The sequence below is a fragment of the Crinia signifera genome, chromosome 5 (assembly GCF_055691185.1).
Source record: "Crinia signifera chromosome 5, ASM5569118v1, whole genome shotgun sequence".
Lineage (NCBI taxonomy): Eukaryota > Metazoa > Chordata > Amphibia > Anura > Myobatrachidae > Crinia > Crinia signifera.
In genome coordinates, this window is record NC_139221.1 from 161,294,901 (window position 1) to 161,312,119 (window position 17,219).

At 35.0% G+C, this 17,219-nt stretch overlaps 29 non-coding genes across 29 annotated transcripts; all 29 read right to left on the bottom strand.

Moving 5' to 3' along the window:
• Positions 1-111: 111 nt before the first annotated feature.
• Positions 112-204, bottom strand: TRNAI-UAU (transfer RNA isoleucine (anticodon UAU)). Its single transcript is given in 2 exon segments — positions 112-147; positions 167-204. It is a non-coding gene; the product is annotated as a tRNA-Ile (tRNA).
• Positions 205-1,143: 939 nt separating this feature from the next.
• On the bottom strand, positions 1,144-1,216 carry TRNAR-CCU (transfer RNA arginine (anticodon CCU)). The gene has a single exon. It is a non-coding gene; the product is annotated as a tRNA-Arg (tRNA).
• A 129-nt stretch (positions 1,217-1,345) lies between these two features.
• TRNAI-UAU (transfer RNA isoleucine (anticodon UAU)) lies at positions 1,346-1,438 on the bottom strand. The gene is given in 2 exon segments: positions 1,346-1,381; positions 1,401-1,438. It is a non-coding gene; the product is annotated as a tRNA-Ile (tRNA).
• Positions 1,439-2,377: 939 nt separating this feature from the next.
• TRNAR-CCU (transfer RNA arginine (anticodon CCU)) lies at positions 2,378-2,450 on the bottom strand. The gene has a single exon. It is a non-coding gene; the product is annotated as a tRNA-Arg (tRNA).
• A 129-nt stretch (positions 2,451-2,579) lies between these two features.
• TRNAI-UAU (transfer RNA isoleucine (anticodon UAU)) lies at positions 2,580-2,672 on the bottom strand. The gene is given in 2 exon segments: positions 2,580-2,615; positions 2,635-2,672. It is a non-coding gene; the product is annotated as a tRNA-Ile (tRNA).
• Positions 2,673-3,611: 939 nt separating this feature from the next.
• On the bottom strand, positions 3,612-3,684 carry TRNAR-CCU (transfer RNA arginine (anticodon CCU)). Its single transcript has one exon. It is a non-coding gene; the product is annotated as a tRNA-Arg (tRNA).
• Positions 3,685-3,813: 129 nt separating this feature from the next.
• Positions 3,814-3,906, bottom strand: TRNAI-UAU (transfer RNA isoleucine (anticodon UAU)). Its single transcript is given in 2 exon segments — positions 3,814-3,849; positions 3,869-3,906. It is a non-coding gene; the product is annotated as a tRNA-Ile (tRNA).
• A 939-nt stretch (positions 3,907-4,845) lies between these two features.
• TRNAR-CCU (transfer RNA arginine (anticodon CCU)) lies at positions 4,846-4,918 on the bottom strand. Its single transcript has one exon. It is a non-coding gene; the product is annotated as a tRNA-Arg (tRNA).
• Positions 4,919-5,047: 129 nt separating this feature from the next.
• Positions 5,048-5,140, bottom strand: TRNAI-UAU (transfer RNA isoleucine (anticodon UAU)). The gene is given in 2 exon segments: positions 5,048-5,083; positions 5,103-5,140. It is a non-coding gene; the product is annotated as a tRNA-Ile (tRNA).
• Positions 5,141-6,079: 939 nt separating this feature from the next.
• On the bottom strand, positions 6,080-6,152 carry TRNAR-CCU (transfer RNA arginine (anticodon CCU)). The gene has a single exon. It is a non-coding gene; the product is annotated as a tRNA-Arg (tRNA).
• A 129-nt stretch (positions 6,153-6,281) lies between these two features.
• Positions 6,282-6,374, bottom strand: TRNAI-UAU (transfer RNA isoleucine (anticodon UAU)). The gene is given in 2 exon segments: positions 6,282-6,317; positions 6,337-6,374. It is a non-coding gene; the product is annotated as a tRNA-Ile (tRNA).
• A 939-nt stretch (positions 6,375-7,313) lies between these two features.
• On the bottom strand, positions 7,314-7,386 carry TRNAR-CCU (transfer RNA arginine (anticodon CCU)). The gene has a single exon. It is a non-coding gene; the product is annotated as a tRNA-Arg (tRNA).
• A 129-nt stretch (positions 7,387-7,515) lies between these two features.
• On the bottom strand, positions 7,516-7,608 carry TRNAI-UAU (transfer RNA isoleucine (anticodon UAU)). Its single transcript is given in 2 exon segments — positions 7,516-7,551; positions 7,571-7,608. It is a non-coding gene; the product is annotated as a tRNA-Ile (tRNA).
• A 524-nt stretch (positions 7,609-8,132) lies between these two features.
• TRNAR-CCU (transfer RNA arginine (anticodon CCU)) lies at positions 8,133-8,205 on the bottom strand. Its single transcript has one exon. It is a non-coding gene; the product is annotated as a tRNA-Arg (tRNA).
• Positions 8,206-8,334: 129 nt separating this feature from the next.
• TRNAI-UAU (transfer RNA isoleucine (anticodon UAU)) lies at positions 8,335-8,427 on the bottom strand. Its single transcript is given in 2 exon segments — positions 8,335-8,370; positions 8,390-8,427. It is a non-coding gene; the product is annotated as a tRNA-Ile (tRNA).
• Positions 8,428-9,366: 939 nt separating this feature from the next.
• On the bottom strand, positions 9,367-9,439 carry TRNAR-CCU (transfer RNA arginine (anticodon CCU)). The gene has a single exon. It is a non-coding gene; the product is annotated as a tRNA-Arg (tRNA).
• A 129-nt stretch (positions 9,440-9,568) lies between these two features.
• Positions 9,569-9,661, bottom strand: TRNAI-UAU (transfer RNA isoleucine (anticodon UAU)). The gene is given in 2 exon segments: positions 9,569-9,604; positions 9,624-9,661. It is a non-coding gene; the product is annotated as a tRNA-Ile (tRNA).
• A 939-nt stretch (positions 9,662-10,600) lies between these two features.
• Positions 10,601-10,673, bottom strand: TRNAR-CCU (transfer RNA arginine (anticodon CCU)). The gene has a single exon. It is a non-coding gene; the product is annotated as a tRNA-Arg (tRNA).
• Positions 10,674-10,802: 129 nt separating this feature from the next.
• On the bottom strand, positions 10,803-10,895 carry TRNAI-UAU (transfer RNA isoleucine (anticodon UAU)). The gene is given in 2 exon segments: positions 10,803-10,838; positions 10,858-10,895. It is a non-coding gene; the product is annotated as a tRNA-Ile (tRNA).
• Positions 10,896-11,834: 939 nt separating this feature from the next.
• Positions 11,835-11,907, bottom strand: TRNAR-CCU (transfer RNA arginine (anticodon CCU)). The gene has a single exon. It is a non-coding gene; the product is annotated as a tRNA-Arg (tRNA).
• Positions 11,908-12,036: 129 nt separating this feature from the next.
• On the bottom strand, positions 12,037-12,129 carry TRNAI-UAU (transfer RNA isoleucine (anticodon UAU)). Its single transcript is given in 2 exon segments — positions 12,037-12,072; positions 12,092-12,129. It is a non-coding gene; the product is annotated as a tRNA-Ile (tRNA).
• A 939-nt stretch (positions 12,130-13,068) lies between these two features.
• Positions 13,069-13,141, bottom strand: TRNAR-CCU (transfer RNA arginine (anticodon CCU)). Its single transcript has one exon. It is a non-coding gene; the product is annotated as a tRNA-Arg (tRNA).
• Positions 13,142-13,270: 129 nt separating this feature from the next.
• On the bottom strand, positions 13,271-13,363 carry TRNAI-UAU (transfer RNA isoleucine (anticodon UAU)). The gene is given in 2 exon segments: positions 13,271-13,306; positions 13,326-13,363. It is a non-coding gene; the product is annotated as a tRNA-Ile (tRNA).
• A 939-nt stretch (positions 13,364-14,302) lies between these two features.
• On the bottom strand, positions 14,303-14,375 carry TRNAR-CCU (transfer RNA arginine (anticodon CCU)). Its single transcript has one exon. It is a non-coding gene; the product is annotated as a tRNA-Arg (tRNA).
• A 130-nt stretch (positions 14,376-14,505) lies between these two features.
• TRNAI-UAU (transfer RNA isoleucine (anticodon UAU)) lies at positions 14,506-14,598 on the bottom strand. Its single transcript is given in 2 exon segments — positions 14,506-14,541; positions 14,561-14,598. It is a non-coding gene; the product is annotated as a tRNA-Ile (tRNA).
• A 939-nt stretch (positions 14,599-15,537) lies between these two features.
• Positions 15,538-15,610, bottom strand: TRNAR-CCU (transfer RNA arginine (anticodon CCU)). Its single transcript has one exon. It is a non-coding gene; the product is annotated as a tRNA-Arg (tRNA).
• A 129-nt stretch (positions 15,611-15,739) lies between these two features.
• TRNAI-UAU (transfer RNA isoleucine (anticodon UAU)) lies at positions 15,740-15,832 on the bottom strand. Its single transcript is given in 2 exon segments — positions 15,740-15,775; positions 15,795-15,832. It is a non-coding gene; the product is annotated as a tRNA-Ile (tRNA).
• Positions 15,833-16,771: 939 nt separating this feature from the next.
• On the bottom strand, positions 16,772-16,844 carry TRNAR-CCU (transfer RNA arginine (anticodon CCU)). The gene has a single exon. It is a non-coding gene; the product is annotated as a tRNA-Arg (tRNA).
• Positions 16,845-16,973: 129 nt separating this feature from the next.
• Positions 16,974-17,066, bottom strand: TRNAI-UAU (transfer RNA isoleucine (anticodon UAU)). The gene is given in 2 exon segments: positions 16,974-17,009; positions 17,029-17,066. It is a non-coding gene; the product is annotated as a tRNA-Ile (tRNA).
• Positions 17,067-17,219: the final 153 nt, after the last annotated feature.

The window sequence follows — 17,219 nt, forward strand, 5'->3', positions numbered from 1 at the left end:
TTCATGTTCTTGCTTTACTTTTTCATAATATCCTTACATATAAAAAATGTTCCGAGAGCAGAAGATGAATGACTGATGATATCATTAAAAGAAAAAAAAGCTAAATATTCCTGCTCCAGGTGAGGCTTGAACTCACAACCTCAGCATTGCTCAACAGATACTGTCTTATAAGTACCGCGCGCTGACCGATTGCGCCACTGGAGCACACAGTATGCCCTGAAAATTTGGCCTTTCACTGATATATTTTACCATCAGTTAAAAATGTCAATACACTTATTGTCTCTGTCTCCCCATCTTGATTTAATTTCTTTTTGAATTCCACTATTTTACTGCATTCAATACTTCAATAAGGTACTTGACAGAAGTTAAATGCTCAGCATAAAGAAATGATTTGTATCGCGCATTGGTGTTATTGGCTAGATTTATGTATTCGTAGGTGTAATTTGCTAAGAAAATTCATATCTAGGTTTTACTGTATCATTTTCTCAAAATTGGAAAATAATTCATTTAATTTTTTCTAAAATTATGTTAAGATAGTAGATATAAAATGTGGCATAAGGAAAACTGACACTAATGTGTCTTATAATGCACTATTTTAATATGTAAAGTCTTATATCATTATTGTAGTCTGATTAAAAGAATATGTTGTTTGTTGCAACTCTACCATCTACAATGACAGTAAGATGAGTGGCAGAAGAAATATGATAAAATCAAAAATACCATTCTTCCAACATGCAAGAAAGGACTTCAAGATTCCCATCAGCAATTGCCTTAGATAATGTCATATTTCAGCCACTCTGGTACTTATTTGCAAGACAAACTCTACAGAAATGTTGAGGTAAATGGAGATTTCTTGTAAGAACAAAATCACAAGCATTGAAAAAAGAATCATTTTTTGTGAAGACTAATGAGCAACAAAGGAATATGCATCCAAGATGGGTCTTTAAACCTTGGTCCTCAATTATAGAAAAACCATTTAAGGACACTAATCCACAATGTTATCATGATAAATGTCATTTTGTAGCTACTGTGGCAACAATTAACAAGCACAACTCAACAGGACTGTTGTGCAAATCCAGCATCCAGGTGAAGCAAGGCTAAAAGAACCACCCCTAATGCTGAGATGGTTGATATAAATACAAACACCCCAGATGGGACTTGAACCCACAATCCCTGGCTTAGGAGGCCAGTGCCTTATCCATTAGGCCACTGGGGCTTACTGTTTGCTTAGCATTTCATGTTCTTGCTTTACTTTTTCATAATATCCTTACATATAAAAAATGTTCCGAGAGCAGAAGATGAATGACTGATGATATCATTAAAAGAAAAAAAAGCTAAATATTCCTGCTCCAGGTGAGGCTTGAACTCACAACCTCGGCATTGCTCAACAGATACTGTCTTATAAGTACCGCGCGCTGACCGATTGCGCCACTGGAGCACACAGTATGCCCTGAAAATTTGGCCTTTCACTGATATATTTTACCATCAGTTAAAAATGTCAATACACTTATTGTCTCTGTCTCCCCATCTTGATTTAATTTCTTTTTGAATTCCACTATTTTACTGCATTCAATACTTCAATAAGGTACTTGACAGAAGTTAAATGCTCAGCATAAAGAAATGATTTGTATCGCGCATTGGTGTTATTGGCTAGATTTATGTATTCGTAGGTGTAATTTGCTAAGAAAATTCATATCTAGGTTTTACTGTATCATTTTCTCAAAATTGGAAAATAATTCATTTAATTTTTTCTAAAATTATGTTAAGATAGTAGATATAAAATGTGGCATAAGGAAAACTGACACTAATGTGTCTTATAATGCACTATTTTAATATGTAAAGTCTTATATCATTATTGTAGTCTGATTAAAAGAATATGTTGTTTGTTGCAACTCTACCATCTACAATGACAGTAAGATGAGTGGCAGAAGAAATATGATAAAATCAAAAATACCATTCTTCCAACATGCAAGAAAGGACTTCAAGATTCCCATCAGCAATTGCCTTAGATAATGTCATATTTCAGCCACTCTGGTACTTATTTGCAAGACAAACTCTACAGAAATGTTGAGGTAAATGGAGATTTCTTGTAAGAACAAAATCACAAGCATTGAAAAAAGAATCATTTTTTGTGAAGACTAATGAGCAACAAAGGAATATGCATCCAAGATGGGTCTTTAAACCTTGGTCCTCAATTATAGAAAAACCTTTTAAGGACACTAATCCACAATGTTATCATGATAAATGTCATTTTGTAGCTACTGTGGCAACAATTAACAAGCACAACTCAACAGGACTGTTGTGCAAATCCAGCATCCAGGTGAAGCAAGGCTAAAAGAACCACCCCTAATGCTGAGATGGTTGATATAAATACAAACACCCCAGATGGGACTTGAACCCACAATCCCTGGCTTAGGAGGCCAGTGCCTTATCCATTAGGCCACTGGGGCTTACTGTTTGCTTAGCATTTCATGTTCTTGCTTTACTTTTTCATAATATCCTTACATATAAAAAATGTTCCGAGAGCAGAAGATGAATGACTGATGATATCATTAAAAGAAAAAAAAGCTAAATATTCCTGCTCCAGGTGAGGCTTGAACTCACAACCTCGGCATTGCTCAACAGATACTGTCTTATAAGTACCGCGCGCTGACCGATTGCGCCACTGGAGCACACAATATGCCCTGAAAATTTGGCCTTTCACTGATATATTTTACCATCAGTTAAAAATGTCAATACACTTATTGTCTCTGTCTCCCCATCTTGATTTAATTTATTTTTGAATTCCACTATTTTACTGCATTCAATACTTCAATAAGGTACTTGATAGAAGTTAAATGCTCAGCAAAAAGAAATGATTTGTATCGCGCATTGGTGTTATTGGCAAGATTTATGTATTCGTAGGTGTAATTTGCTAAGAAAATTCATATCTAGGTTTTACTGTATCATTTTCTCAAAATTGGAAAATAATTCATTTAATTTTTTCTAAAATTATGTTAAGATAGTAGATATAAAATGTGGCATAAGGAAAACTGACACTAATGTGTCTTATAATGCACTATTTTAATATGTAAAGTCTTATATCATTATTGTAGTCTGATTAAAAGAATATGTTGTTTGTTGCAACTCTACCATCTACAATGACAGTAAGATGAGTGGCAGAAGAAATATGATAAAATCAAAAATACCATTCTTCCAACATGCAAGAAAGGACTTCAAGATTCCCATCAGCAATTGCCTTAGATAATGTCATATTTCAGCCACTCTGGTACTTATTTGCAAGACAAACTCTACAGAAATGTTGAGGTAAATGGAGATTTCTTGTAAGAACAAAATCACAAGCATTGAAAAAAGAATCATTTTTTGTGAAGACTAATGAGCAACAAAGGAATATGCATCCAAGATGGGTCTTTAAACCTTGGTCCTCAATTATAGAAAAACCTTTTAAGGACACTAATCCACAATGTTATCATGATAAATGTCATTTTGTAGCTACTGTGGCAACAATTAACAAGCACAACTCAACAGGACTGTTGTGCAAATCCAGCATCCAGGTGAAGCAAGGTTAAAAGAACCACCCCTAATGCTGAGATGGTTGATATAAATACAAACACCCCAGATGGGACTTGAACCCACAATCCCTGGCTTAGGAGGCCAGTGCCTTATCCATTAGGCCACTGGGGCTTACTGTTTGCTTAGCATTTCATGTTCTTGCTTTACTTTTTCATAATATCCTTACATATAAAAAATGTTCCGAGAGCAGAAGATGAATGACTGATGATATCATTAAAAGAAAAAAAAGCTAAATATTCCTGCTCCAGGTGAGGCTTGAACTCACAACCTCAGCATTGCTCAACAGATACTGTCTTATAAGTACCGCGCGCTGACCGATTGCGCCACTGGAGCACACAGTATGCCCTGAAAATTTGGCCTTTCACTGATATATTTTACCATCAGTTAAAAATGTCAATACACTTATTGTCTCTGTCTCCCCATCTTGATTTAATTTCTTTTTGAATTCCACTATTTTACTGCATTCAATACTTCAATAAGGTACTTGACAGAAGTTAAATGCTCAGCATAAAGAAATGATTTGTATCGCGCATTGGTGTTATTGGCTAGATTTATGTATTCGTAGGTGTAATTTGCTAAGAAAATTCATATCTAGGTTTTACTGTATCATTTTCTCAAAATTGGAAAATAATTCATTTAATTTTTTCTAAAATTATGTTAAGATAGTAGATATAAAATGTGGCATAAGGAAAACTGACACTAATGTGTCTTATAATGCACTATTTTAATATGTAAAGTCTTATATCATTATTGTAGTCTGATTAAAAGAATATGTTGTTTGTTGCAACTCTACCATCTACAATGACAGTAAGATGAGTGGCAGAAGAAATATGATAAAATCAAAAATACCATTCTTCCAACATGCAAGAAAGGACTTCAAGATTCCCATCAGCAATTGCCTTAGATAATGTCATATTTCAGCCACTCTGGTACTTATTTGCAAGACAAACTCTACAGAAATGTTGAGGTAAATGGAGATTTCTTGTAAGAACAAAATCACAAGCATTGAAAAAAGAATCATTTTTTGTGAAGACTAATGAGCAACAAAGGAATATGCATCCAAGATGGGTCTTTAAACCTTGGTCCTCAATTATAGAAAAACCATTTAAGGACACTAATCCACAATGTTATCATGATAAATGTCATTTTGTAGCTACTGTGGCAACAATTAACAAGCACAACTCAACAGGACTGTTGTGCAAATCCAGCATCCAGGTGAAGCAAGGCTAAAAGAACCACCCCTAATGCTGAGATGGTTGATATAAATACAAACACCCCAGATGGGACTTGAACCCACAATCCCTGGCTTAGGAGGCCAGTGCCTTATCCATTAGGCCACTGGGGCTTACTGTTTGCTTAGCATTTCATGTTCTTGCTTTACTTTTTCATAATATCCTTACATATAAAAAATGTTCCGAGAGCAGAAGATGAATGACTGATGATATCATTAAAAGAAAAAAAAGCTAAATATTCCTGCTCCAGGTGAGGCTTGAACTCACAACCTCGGCATTGCTCAACAGATACTGTCTTATAAGTACCGCGCGCTGACCGATTGCGCCACTGGAGCACACAGTATGCCCTGAAAATTTGGCCTTTCACTGATATATTTTACCATCAGTTAAAAATGTCAATACACTTATTGTCTCTGTCTCCCCATCTTGATTTAATTTCTTTTTGAATTCCACTATTTTACTGCATTCAATACTTCAATAAGGTACTTGACAGAAGTTAAATGCTCAGCATAAAGAAATGATTTGTATCGCGCATTGGTGTTATTGGCTAGATTTATGTATTCGTAGGTGTAATTTGCTAAGAAAATTCATATCTAGGTTTTACTGTATCATTTTCTCAAAATTGGAAAATAATTCATTTAATTTTTTCTAAAATTATGTTAAGATAGTAGATATAAAATGTGGCATAAGGAAAACTGACACTAATGTGTCTTATAATGCACTATTTTAATATGTAAAGTCTTATATCATTATTGTAGTCTGATTAAAAGAATATGTTGTTTGTTGCAACTCTACCATCTACAATGACAGTAAGATGAGTGGCAGAAGAAATATGATAAAATCAAAAATACCATTCTTCCAACATGCAAGAAAGGACTTCAAGATTCCCATCAGCAATTGCCTTAGATAATGTCATATTTCAGCCACTCTGGTACTTATTTGCAAGACAAACTCTACAGAAATGTTGAGGTAAATGGAGATTTCTTGTAAGAACAAAATCACAAGCATTGAAAAAAGAATCATTTTTTGTGAAGACTAATGAGCAACAAAGGAATATGCATCCAAGATGGGTCTTTAAACCTTGGTCCTCAATTATAGAAAAACCTTTTAAGGACACTAATCCACAATGTTATCATGATAAATGTCATTTTGTAGCTACTGTGGCAACAATTAACAAGCACAACTCAACAGGACTGTTGTGCAAATCCAGCATCCAGGTGAAGCAAGGCTAAAAGAACCACCCCTAATGCTGAGATGGTTGATATAAATACAAACACCCCAGATGGGACTTGAACCCACAATCCCTGGCTTAGGAGGCCAGTGCCTTATCCATTAGGCCACTGGGGCTTACTGTTTGCTTAGCATTTCATGTTCTTGCTTTACTTTTTCATAATATCCTTACATATAAAAAATGTTCCGAGAGCAGAAGATGAATGACTGATGATATCATTAAAAGAAAAAAAAGCTAAATATTCCTGCTCCAGGTGAGGCTTGAACTCACAACCTCGGCATTGCTCAACAGATACTGTCTTATAAGTACCGCGCGCTGACCGATTGCGCCACTGGAGCACACAGTATGCCCTGAAAATTTGGCCTTTCACTGATATATTTTACCATCAGTTAAAAATGTCAATACACTTATTGTCTCTGTCTCCCCATCTTGATTTAATTTCTTTTTGAATTCCACTATTTTACTGCATTCAATACTTCAATAAGGTACTTGACAGAAGTTAAATGCTCAGCATAAAGAAATGATTTGTATCGCGCATTGGTGTTATTGGCTAGATTTATGTATTCGTAGGTGTAATTTGCTAAGAAAATTCATATCTAGGTTTTACTGTATCATTTTCTCAAAATTGGAAAATAATTCATTTAATTTTTTCTAAAATTATGTTAAGATAGTAGATATAAAATGTGGCATAAGGAAAACTGACACTAATGTGTCTTATAATGCACTATTTTAATATGTAAAGTCTTATATCATTATTGTAGTCTGATTAAAAGAATATGTTGTTTGTTGCAACTCTACCATCTACAATGACAGTAAGATGAGTGGCAGAAGAAATATGATAAAATCAAAAATACCATTCTTCCAACATGCAAGAAAGGACTTCAAGATTCCCATCAGCAATTGCCTTAGATAATGTCATATTTCAGCCACTCTGGTACTTATTTGCAAGACAAACTTTACAGAAATGTTGAGGTAAATGGAGATTTCTTGTAAGAACAAAATCACAAGCATTGAAAAAAGAATCATTTTTTGTGAAGACTAATGAGCAACAAAGGAATATGCATCCAAGATGGGTCTTTAAACCTTGGTCCTCAATTATAGAAAAACCTTTTAAGGACACTAATCCACAATGTTATCATGATAAATGTCATTTTGTAGCTACTGTGGCAACAATTAACAAGCACAACTCAACAGGACTGTTGTGCAAATCCAGCATCCAGGTGAAGCAAGGCTAAAAGAACCACCCCTAATGCTGAGATGGTTGATATAAATACAAACACCCCAGATGGGACTTGAACCCACAATCCCTGGCTTAGGTGGCCAGTGCCTTATCCATTAGGCCACTGGGGCTTACTGTTTGCTTAGCATTTCATGTTCTTGCTTTACTTTTTCATAATATCCTTACATATAAAAAATGTTCCGAGAGCAGAAGATGAATGACTGATGATATCATTAAAAGAAAAAAAAGCTAAATATTCCTGCTCCAGGTGAGGCTTGAACTCACAACCTCGGCATTGCTCAACAGATACTGTCTTATAAGTACCGCGCGCTGACCGATTGCGCCACTGGAGCACACAATATGCCCTGAAAATTTGGCCTTTCACTGATATATTTTACCATCAGTTAAAAATGTAAGATGAGTGGCAGAAGAAATATGATAAAATCAAAAATACCATTCTTCCAACATGCAAGAAAGGACTTCAAGATTCCCATCAGCAATTGCCTTAGATAATGTCATATTTCAGCCACTCTGGTACTTATTTGCAAGACAAACTCTACAGAAATGTTGAGGTAAATGGAGATTTCTTGTAAGAACAAAATCACAAGCATTGAAAAAAGAATCATTTTTTGTGAAGACTAATGAGCAACAAAGGAATATGCATCCAAGATGGGTCTTTAAATCTTGGTCCTCAATTATAGAAAAACCTTTTAAGGACACTAATCCACAATGTTATCATGATAAATGTCATTTTGTAGCTACTGTGGCAACAATTAACAAGCACAACTCAACAGGACTGTTGTGCAAATCCAGCATCCAGGTGAAGCAAGGCTAAAAGAACCACCCCTAATGCTGAGATGGTTGATATAAATACAAACACCCCAGATGGGACTTGAACCCACAATCCCTGGCTTAGGAGGCCAGTGCCTTATCCATTAGGCCACTGGGGCTTACTGTTTGCTTAGCATTTCATGTTCTTGCTTTACTTTTTCATAATATCCTTACATATAAAAAATGTTCCGAGAGCAGAAGATGAATGACTGATGATATCATTAAAAGAAAAAAAAGCTAAACATTCCTGCTCCAGGTGAGGCTTGAACTCACAACCTCGGCATTGCTCAACAGATACTGTCTTATAAGTACCGCGCGCTGACCGATTGCGCCACTGGAGCACACAGTATGCCCTGAAAATTTGGCCTTTCACTGATATATTTTACCATCAGTTAAAAATGTCAATACACTTATTGTCTCTGTCTCCCCATCTTGATTTAATTTCTTTTTGAATTCCACTATTTTACTGCATTCAATACTTCAATAAGGTACTTGACAGAAGTTAAATGCTCAGCATAAAGAAATGATTTGTATCGCGCATTGGTGTTATTGGCTAGATTTATGTATTCGTAGGTGTAATTTGCTAAGAAAATTCATATCTAGGTTTTACTGTATCATTTTCTCAAAATTGGAAAATAATTCATTTAATTTTTTCTAAAATTATGTTAAGATAGTAGATATAAAATGTGGCATAAGGAAAACTGACACTAATGTGTCTTATAATGCACTATTTTAATATGTAAAGTCTTATATCATTATTGTAGTCTGATTAAAAGAATATGTTGTTTGTTGCAACTCTACCATCTACAATGACAGTAAGATGAGTGGCAGAAGAAATATGATAAAATCAAAAATACCATTCTTCCAACATGCAAGAAAGGACTTCAAGATTCCCATCAGCAATTGCCTTAGATAATGTCATATTTCAGCCACTCTGGTACTTATTTGCAAGACAAACTCTACAGAAATGTTGAGGTAAATGGAGATTTCTTGTAAGAACAAAATCACAAGCATTGAAAAAAGAATCATTTTTTGTGAAGACTAATGAGCAACAAAGGAATATGCATCCAAGATGGGTCTTTAAACCTTGGTCCTCAATTATAGAAAAACCTTTTAAGGACACTAATCCACAATGTTATCATGATAAATGTCATTTTGTAGCTACTGTGGCAACAATTAACAAGCACAACTCAACAGGACTGTTGTGCAAATCCAGCATCCAGGTGAAGCAAGGCTAAAAGAACCACCCCTAATGCTGAGATGGTTGATATAAATACAAACACCCCAGATGGGACTTGAACCCACAATCCCTGGCTTAGGAGGCCAGTGCCTTATCCATTAGGCCACTGGGGCTTACTGTTTGCTTAGCATTTCATGTTCTTGCTTTACTTTTTTATAATATCCTTACATATAAAAAATGTTCCGAGAGCAGAAGATGAATGACTAATGATATCATTAAAAGAAAAAAAAGCTAAATATTCCTGCTCCAGGTGAGGCTTGAACTCACAACCTCGGCATTGCTCAACAGATACTGTCTTATAAGTACCGCGCGCTGACCGATTGCGCCACTGGAGCACACAGTATGCCCTGAAAATTTGGCCTTTCACTGATATATTTTACCATCAGTTAAAAATGCCAATACACTTATTGTCTCTGTCTCCCCATCTTGATTTAATTTATTTTTGAATTCCACTATTTTACTGCATTCAATACTTCAATAAGGTACTTGACAGAAGTTAAATGCTCAGCATAAAGAAATGATTTGTATCGCGCATTGGTGTTATTGGCTAGATTTATGTATTCGTAGGTGTAATTTGCTAAGAAAATTCATATCTAGGTTTTACTGTATCATTTTCTCAAAATTGGAAAATAATTCATTTAATTTTTTCTAAAATTATGTTAAGATAGTAGATATAAAATGTGGCATAAGGAAAACTGACACTAATGTGTCTTATAATGCACTATTTTAATATGTAAAGTCTTATATCATTATTGTAGTCTGATTAAAAGAATATGTTGTTTGTTGCAACTCTACCATCTACAATGACAGTAAGATGAGTGGCAGAAGAAATATGATAAAATCAAAAATACCATTCTTCCAACATGCAAGAAAGGACTTCAAGATTCCCATCAGCAATTGCCTTAGATAATGTCATATTTCAGCCACTCTGGTACTTATTTGCAAGACAAACTCTACAGAAATGTTGAGGTAAATGGAGATTTCTTGTAAGAACAAAATCACAAGCATTGAAAAAAGAATCATTTTTTGTGAAGACTAATGAGCAACAAAGGAATATGCATCCAAGATGGGTCTTTAAACCTTGGTCCTCAATTATAGAAAAACCTTTTAAGGACACTAATCCACAATGTTATCATGATAAATGTCATTTTGTAGCTACTGTGGCAACAATTAACAAGCACAACTCAACAGGACTGTTGTGCAAATCCAGCATCCAGGTGAAGCAAGGCTAAAAAAACCACCCCTAATGCTGAGATGGTTGATATAAATACAAACACCCCAGATGGGACTTGAACCCACAATCCCTGGCTTAGGAGGCCAGTGCCTTATCCATTAGGCCACTGGGGCTTACTGTTTGCTTAGCATTTCATGTTCTTGCTTTACTTTTTCATAATATCCTTACATATAAAAAATGTTCCGAGAGCAGAAGATGAATGACTGATGATATCATTAAAAGAAAAAAAAGCTAAATATTCCTGCTCCAGGTGAGGCTTGAACTCACAACCTCGGCATTGCTCAACAGATACTGTCTTATAAGTACCGCGAGCTGACCGATTGCACCACTGGAGCACACAGTATGCCCTGAAAATTTGGCCTTTCACTGATATATTTTACCATCAGTTAAAAATGTCAATACACTTATTGTCTCTGTCTCCCCATCTTGATTTAATTTCTTTTTGAATTCCACTATTTTACTGCATTCAATACTTCAATAAGGTACTTGACAGAAGTTAAATGCTCAGCATAAAGAAATGATTTGTATCGCGCATTGGTGTTATTGGCTAGATTTATGTATTCGTAGGTGTAATTTGCTAAGAAAATTCATATCTAGGTTTTACTGTATCATTTTCTCAAAATTGGAAAATAATTCATTTAATTTTTTCTAAAATTATGTTAAGATAGTAGATATAAAATGTGGCATAAGGAAAACTGACACTAATGTGTCTTATAATGCACTATTTTAATATGTAAAGTCTTATATCATTATTGTAGTCTGATTAAAAGAATATGTTGTTTGTTGCAACTCTACCATCTACAATGACAGTAAGATGAGTGGCAGAAGAAATATGATAAAATCAAAAATACCATTCTTCCAACATGCAAGAAAGGACTTCAAGATTCCCATCAGCAATTGCCTTAGATAATGTCATATTTCAGCCACTCTGGTACTTATTTGCAAGACAAACTCTACAGAAATGTTGAGGTAAATGGAGATTTCTTGTAAGAACAAAATCACAAGCATTGAAAAAAGAATCATTTTTTGTGAAGACTAATGAGCAACAAAGGAATATGCATCCAAGATGGGTCTTTAAACCTTGGTCCTCAATTATAGAAAAACCTTTTAAGGACACTAATCCACAATGTTATCATGATAAATGTCATTTTGTAGCTACTGTGGCAACAATTAACAAGCACAACTCAACAGGACTGTTGTGCAAATCCAGCATCCAGGTGAAGCAAGGCTAAAAGAACCACCCCTAATGCTGAGATGGTTGATATAAATACAAACACCCCAGATGGGACTTGAACCCACAATCCCTGGCTTAGGAGGCCAGTGCCTTATCCATTAGGCCACTGGGGCTTACTGTTTGCTTAGCATTTCATGTTCTTGCTTTACTTTTTCATAATATCCTTACATATAAAAAATGTTCCGAGAGCAGAAGATGAATGACTAATGATATCATTAAAAGAAAAAAAAGCTAAATATTCCTGCTCCAGGTGAGGCTTGAACTCACAACCTCGGCATTGCTCAACAGATACTGTCTTATAAGTACCGCGCGCTGACCGATTGCGCCACTGGAGCACACAGTATGCCCTGAAAATTTGGCCTTTCACTGATATATTTTACCATCAGTTAAAAATGCCAATACACTTATTGTCTCTGTCTCCCCATCTTGATTTAATTTATTTTTGAATTCCACTATTTTACTGCATTCAATACTTCAATAAGGTACTTGACAGAAGTTAAATGCTCAGCATAAAGAAATGATTTGTATCGCGCATTGGTGTTATTGGCTAGATTTATGTATTCGTAGGTGTAATTTGCTAAGAAAATTCATATCTAGGTTTTACTGTATCATTTTCTCAAAATTGGAAAATAATTCATTTAATTTTTTCTAAAATTATGTTAAGATAGTAGATATAAAATGTGGCATAAGGAAAACTGACACTAATGTGTCTTATAATGCACTATTTTAATATGTAAAGTCTTATATCATTATTGTAGTCTGATTAAAAGAATATGTTGTTTGTTGCAACTCTACCATCTACAATGACAGTAAGATGAGTGGCAGAAGAAATATGATAAAATCAAAAATACCATTCTTCCAACATGCAAGAAAGGACTTCAAGATTCCCATCAGCAATTGCCTTAGATAATGTCATATTTCAGCCACTCTGGTACTTATTTGCAAGACAAACTCTACAGAAATGTTGAGGTAAATGGAGATTTCTTGTAAGAACAAAATCACAAGCATTGAAAAAAGAATCATTTTTTGTGAAGACTAATGAGCAACAAAGGAATATGCATCCAAGATGGGTCTTTAAACCTTGGTCCTCAATTATAGAAAAACCTTTTAAGGACACTAATCCACAATGTTATCATGATAAATGTCATTTTGTAGCTACTGTGGCAACAATTAACAAGCACAACTCAACAGGACTGTTGTGCAAATCCAGCATCCAGGTGAAGCAAGGCTAAAAAAACCACCCCTAATGCTGAGATGGTTGATATAAATACAAACACCCCAGATGGGACTTGAACCCACAATCCCTGGCTTAGGAGGCCAGTGCCTTATCCATTAGGCCACTGGGGCTTACTGTTTGCTTAGCGTTTCATGTTCTTGCTTTACTTTTTCATAATATCCTTACATATAAAAAATGTTCCGAGAGCAGAAGATGAATGACTGATGATATCATTAAAAGAAAAAAAAGCTAAATATTCCTGCTCCAGGTGAGGCTTGAACTCACAACCTCGGCATTGCTCAACAGATACTGTCTTATAAGTACCGCGAGCTGACCGATTGCACCACTGGAGCACACAGTATGCCCTGAAAATTTGGCCTTTCACTGATATATTTTACCATCAGTTAAAAATGTCAATACACTTATTGTCTCTGTCTCCCCATCTTGATTTAATTTATTTTTGAATTCCACTATTTTACTGCATTCAATACTTCAATAAGGTACTTGACAGAAGTTAAATGCTCAGCATAAAGAAATGATTTGTATCGCGCATTGGTGTTATTGGCTAGATTTATGTATTCGTAGGTGTAATTTGCTAAGAAAATTCATATCTAGGTTTTACTGTATCATTTTCTCAAAATTGGAAAATAATTCATTTAATTTTTTCTAAAATTATGTTAAGATAGTAGATATAAAATGTGGCATAAGGAAAACTGACACTAATGTGTCTTATAATGCACTATTTTAATATGTAAAGTCTTATATCATTATTGTAGTCTGATTAAAAGAATATGTTGTTTGTTGCAACTCTACCATCTACAATGACAGTAAGATGAGTGGCAGAAGAAATATGATAAAATCAAAAATACCATTCTTCCAACATGCAAGAAAGGACTTCAAGATTCCCATCAGCAATTGCCTTAGATAATGTCATATTTCAGCCACTCTGGTACTTATTTGCAAGACAAACTCTACAGAAATGTTGAGGTAAATGGAGATTTCTTGTAAGAACAAAATCACAAGCATTGAAAAAAGAATCATTTTTTGTGAAGACTAATGAGCAACAAAGGAATATGCATCCAAGATGGGTCTTTAAACCTTGGTCCTCAATTATAGAAAAACCTTTTAAGGACACTAATCCACAATGTTATCATGATAAATGTCATTTTGTAGCTACTGTGGCAACAATTAACAAGCACAACTCAACAGGACTGTTGTGCAAATCCAGCATCCAGGTGAAGCAAGGCTAAAAGAACCACCCCTAATGCTGAGATGGTTGATATAAATACAAACACCCCAGATGGGACTTGAACCCACAATCCCTGGCTTAGGAGGCCAGTGCCTTATCCATTAGGCCACTGGGGCTTACTGTTTGCTTAGCATTTCATGTTCTTGCTTTACTTTTTCATAATATCCTTACATATAAAAAATGTTCCGAGAGCAGAAGATGAATGACTGATGATATCATTAAAAGAAAAAAAAAGCTAAATATTCCTGCTCCAGGTGAGGCTTGAACTCACAACCTCGGCATTGCTCAACAGATACTGTCTTATAAGTACCGCGCGCTGACCGATTGCGCCACTGGAGCACACAGTATGCCCTGAAAATTTGGCCTTTCACTGATATATTTTACCATCAGTTAAAAATGTCAATACACTTATTGTCTCTGTCTCCCCATCTTGATTTAATTTCTTTTTGAATTCCACTATTTTACTGCATTCAATACTTCAATAAGGTACTTGACAGAAGTTAAATGCTCAGCATAAAGAAATGATTTGTATCGCGCATTGGTGTTATTGGCTAGATTTATGTATTCGTAGGTGTAATTTGCTAAGAAAATTCATATCTAGGTTTTACTGTATCATTTTCTCAAAATTGGAAAATAATTCATTTAATTTTTTCTAAAATTATGTTAAGATAGTAGATATAAAATGTGGCATAAGGAAAACTGACACTAATGTGTCTTATAATGCACTATTTTAATATGTAAAGTCTTATATCATTATTGTAGTCTGATTAAAAGAATATGTTGTTTGTTGCAACTCTACCATCTACAATGACAGTAAGATGAGTGGCAGAAGAAATATGATAAAATCAAAAATACCATTCTTCCAACATGCAAGAAAGGACTTCAAGATTCCCATCAGCAATTGCCTTAGATAATGTCATATTTCAGCCACTCTGGTACTTATTTGCAAGACAAACTCTACAGAAATGTTGAGGTAAATGGAGATTTCTTGTAAGAACAAAATCACAAGCATTGAAAAAAGAATCATTTTTTGTGAAGACTAATGAGCAACAAAGGAATATGCATCCAAGATGGGTCTTTAAACCTTGGTCCTCAATTATAGAAAAACCTTTTAAGGACACTAATCCACAATGTTATCATGATAAATGTCATTTTGTAGCTACTGTGGCAACAATTAACAAGCACAACTCAACAGGACTGTTGTGCAAATCCAGCATCCAGGTGAAGCAAGGCTAAAAGAACCACCCCTAATGCTGAGATGGTTGATATAAATACAAACACCCCAGATGGGACTTGAACCCACAATCCCTGGCTTAGGAGGCCAGTGCCTTATCCATTAGGCCACTGGGGCTTACTGTTTGCTTAGCATTTCATGTTCTTGCTTTACTTTTTCATAATATCCTTACATATAAAAAATGTTCCGAGAGCAGAAGATGAATGACTGATGATATCATTAAAAGAAAAAAAAGCTAAATATTCCTGCTCCAGGTGAGGCTTGAACTCACAACCTCGGCATTGCTCAACAGATACTGTCTTATAAGTACCGCGCGCTGACCGATTGCGCCACTGGAGCACACAGTATGCCCTGAAAATTTGGCCTTTCACTGATATATTTTACCATCAGTTAAAAATGTCAATACACTTATTGTCTCTGTCTCCCCATCTTGATTTAATTTCTTTTTGAATTCCACTATTTTACTGCATTCAATACTTCAATAAGGTACTTGACAGAAGTTAAATGCTCAGCATAAAGAAATGATTTGTATCGCGCATTGGTGTTATTGGCTAGATTTATGTATTCGTAGGTGTAATTTGCTAAGAAAATTCATATCTAGGTTTTACTGTATCATTTTCTCAAAATTGGAAAATAATTCATTTAATTTTTTCTAAAATTATGTTAAGATAGTAGATATAAAATGTGGCATAAGGAAAACTGACACTAATGTGTCTTATAATGCACTATTTTAATATGTAAAGTCTTATATCATTATTGTAGTCTGATTAAAAGAATATGTTGTTTGTTGCAACTCTACCATCTACAATGACAGTAAGATGAGTGGCAGAAGAAATATGATAAAATCAAAAATACCATTCTTCCAACATGCAAGAAAGGACTTCAAGATTCCCATCAGCAATTGCCTTAGATAATGTCATATTTCAGCCACTCTGGTACTTATTTGCAAGACAAACTCTACAGAAATGTTGAGGTAAATGGAGATTTCTTGTAAGAACAAAATCACAAGCATTGAAAAAAGAATCATTTTTTGTGAAGACTAATGAGCAACAAAGGAATATGCATCCAAGATGGGTCTTTAAACCTTGGTCCTCAATTATAGAAAAACCTTTTAAGGACACTAATCCACAATGTTATCATGATAAATGTCATTTTGTAGCTACTGTGGCAACAATTAACAAGCACAACTCAACAGGACTGTTGTGCAAATCCAGCATCCAGGTGAAGCAAGGCTAAAAGAACCACCCCTAATGCTGAGATGGTTGATATAAATACAAACACCCCAGATGGGACTTGAACCCACAATCCCTGGCTTAGGAGGCCAGTGCCTTATCCATTAGGCCACTGGGGCTTACTGTTTGCTTAGCATTTCATGTTCTTGCTTTACTTTTTCATAATATCCTTACATATAAAAAATGTTCCGAGAGCAGAAGATGAATGACTAATGATATCATTAAAAGAAAAAAAAGCTAAATATTCCTGCTCCAGGTGAGGCTTGAACTCACAACCTCGGCATTGCTCAACAGATACTGTCTTATAAGTACCGCGCGCTGACCGATTGCGCCACTGGAGCACACAGTATGCCCTGAAAATTTGGCCTTTCACTGATATATTTTACCATCAGTTAAAAATGCCAATACACTTATTGTCTCTGTCTCCCCATCTTGATTTAATTTATTTTTGAATTCCACTATTTTACTGCATTCAATACTTCAATAAGGTACTT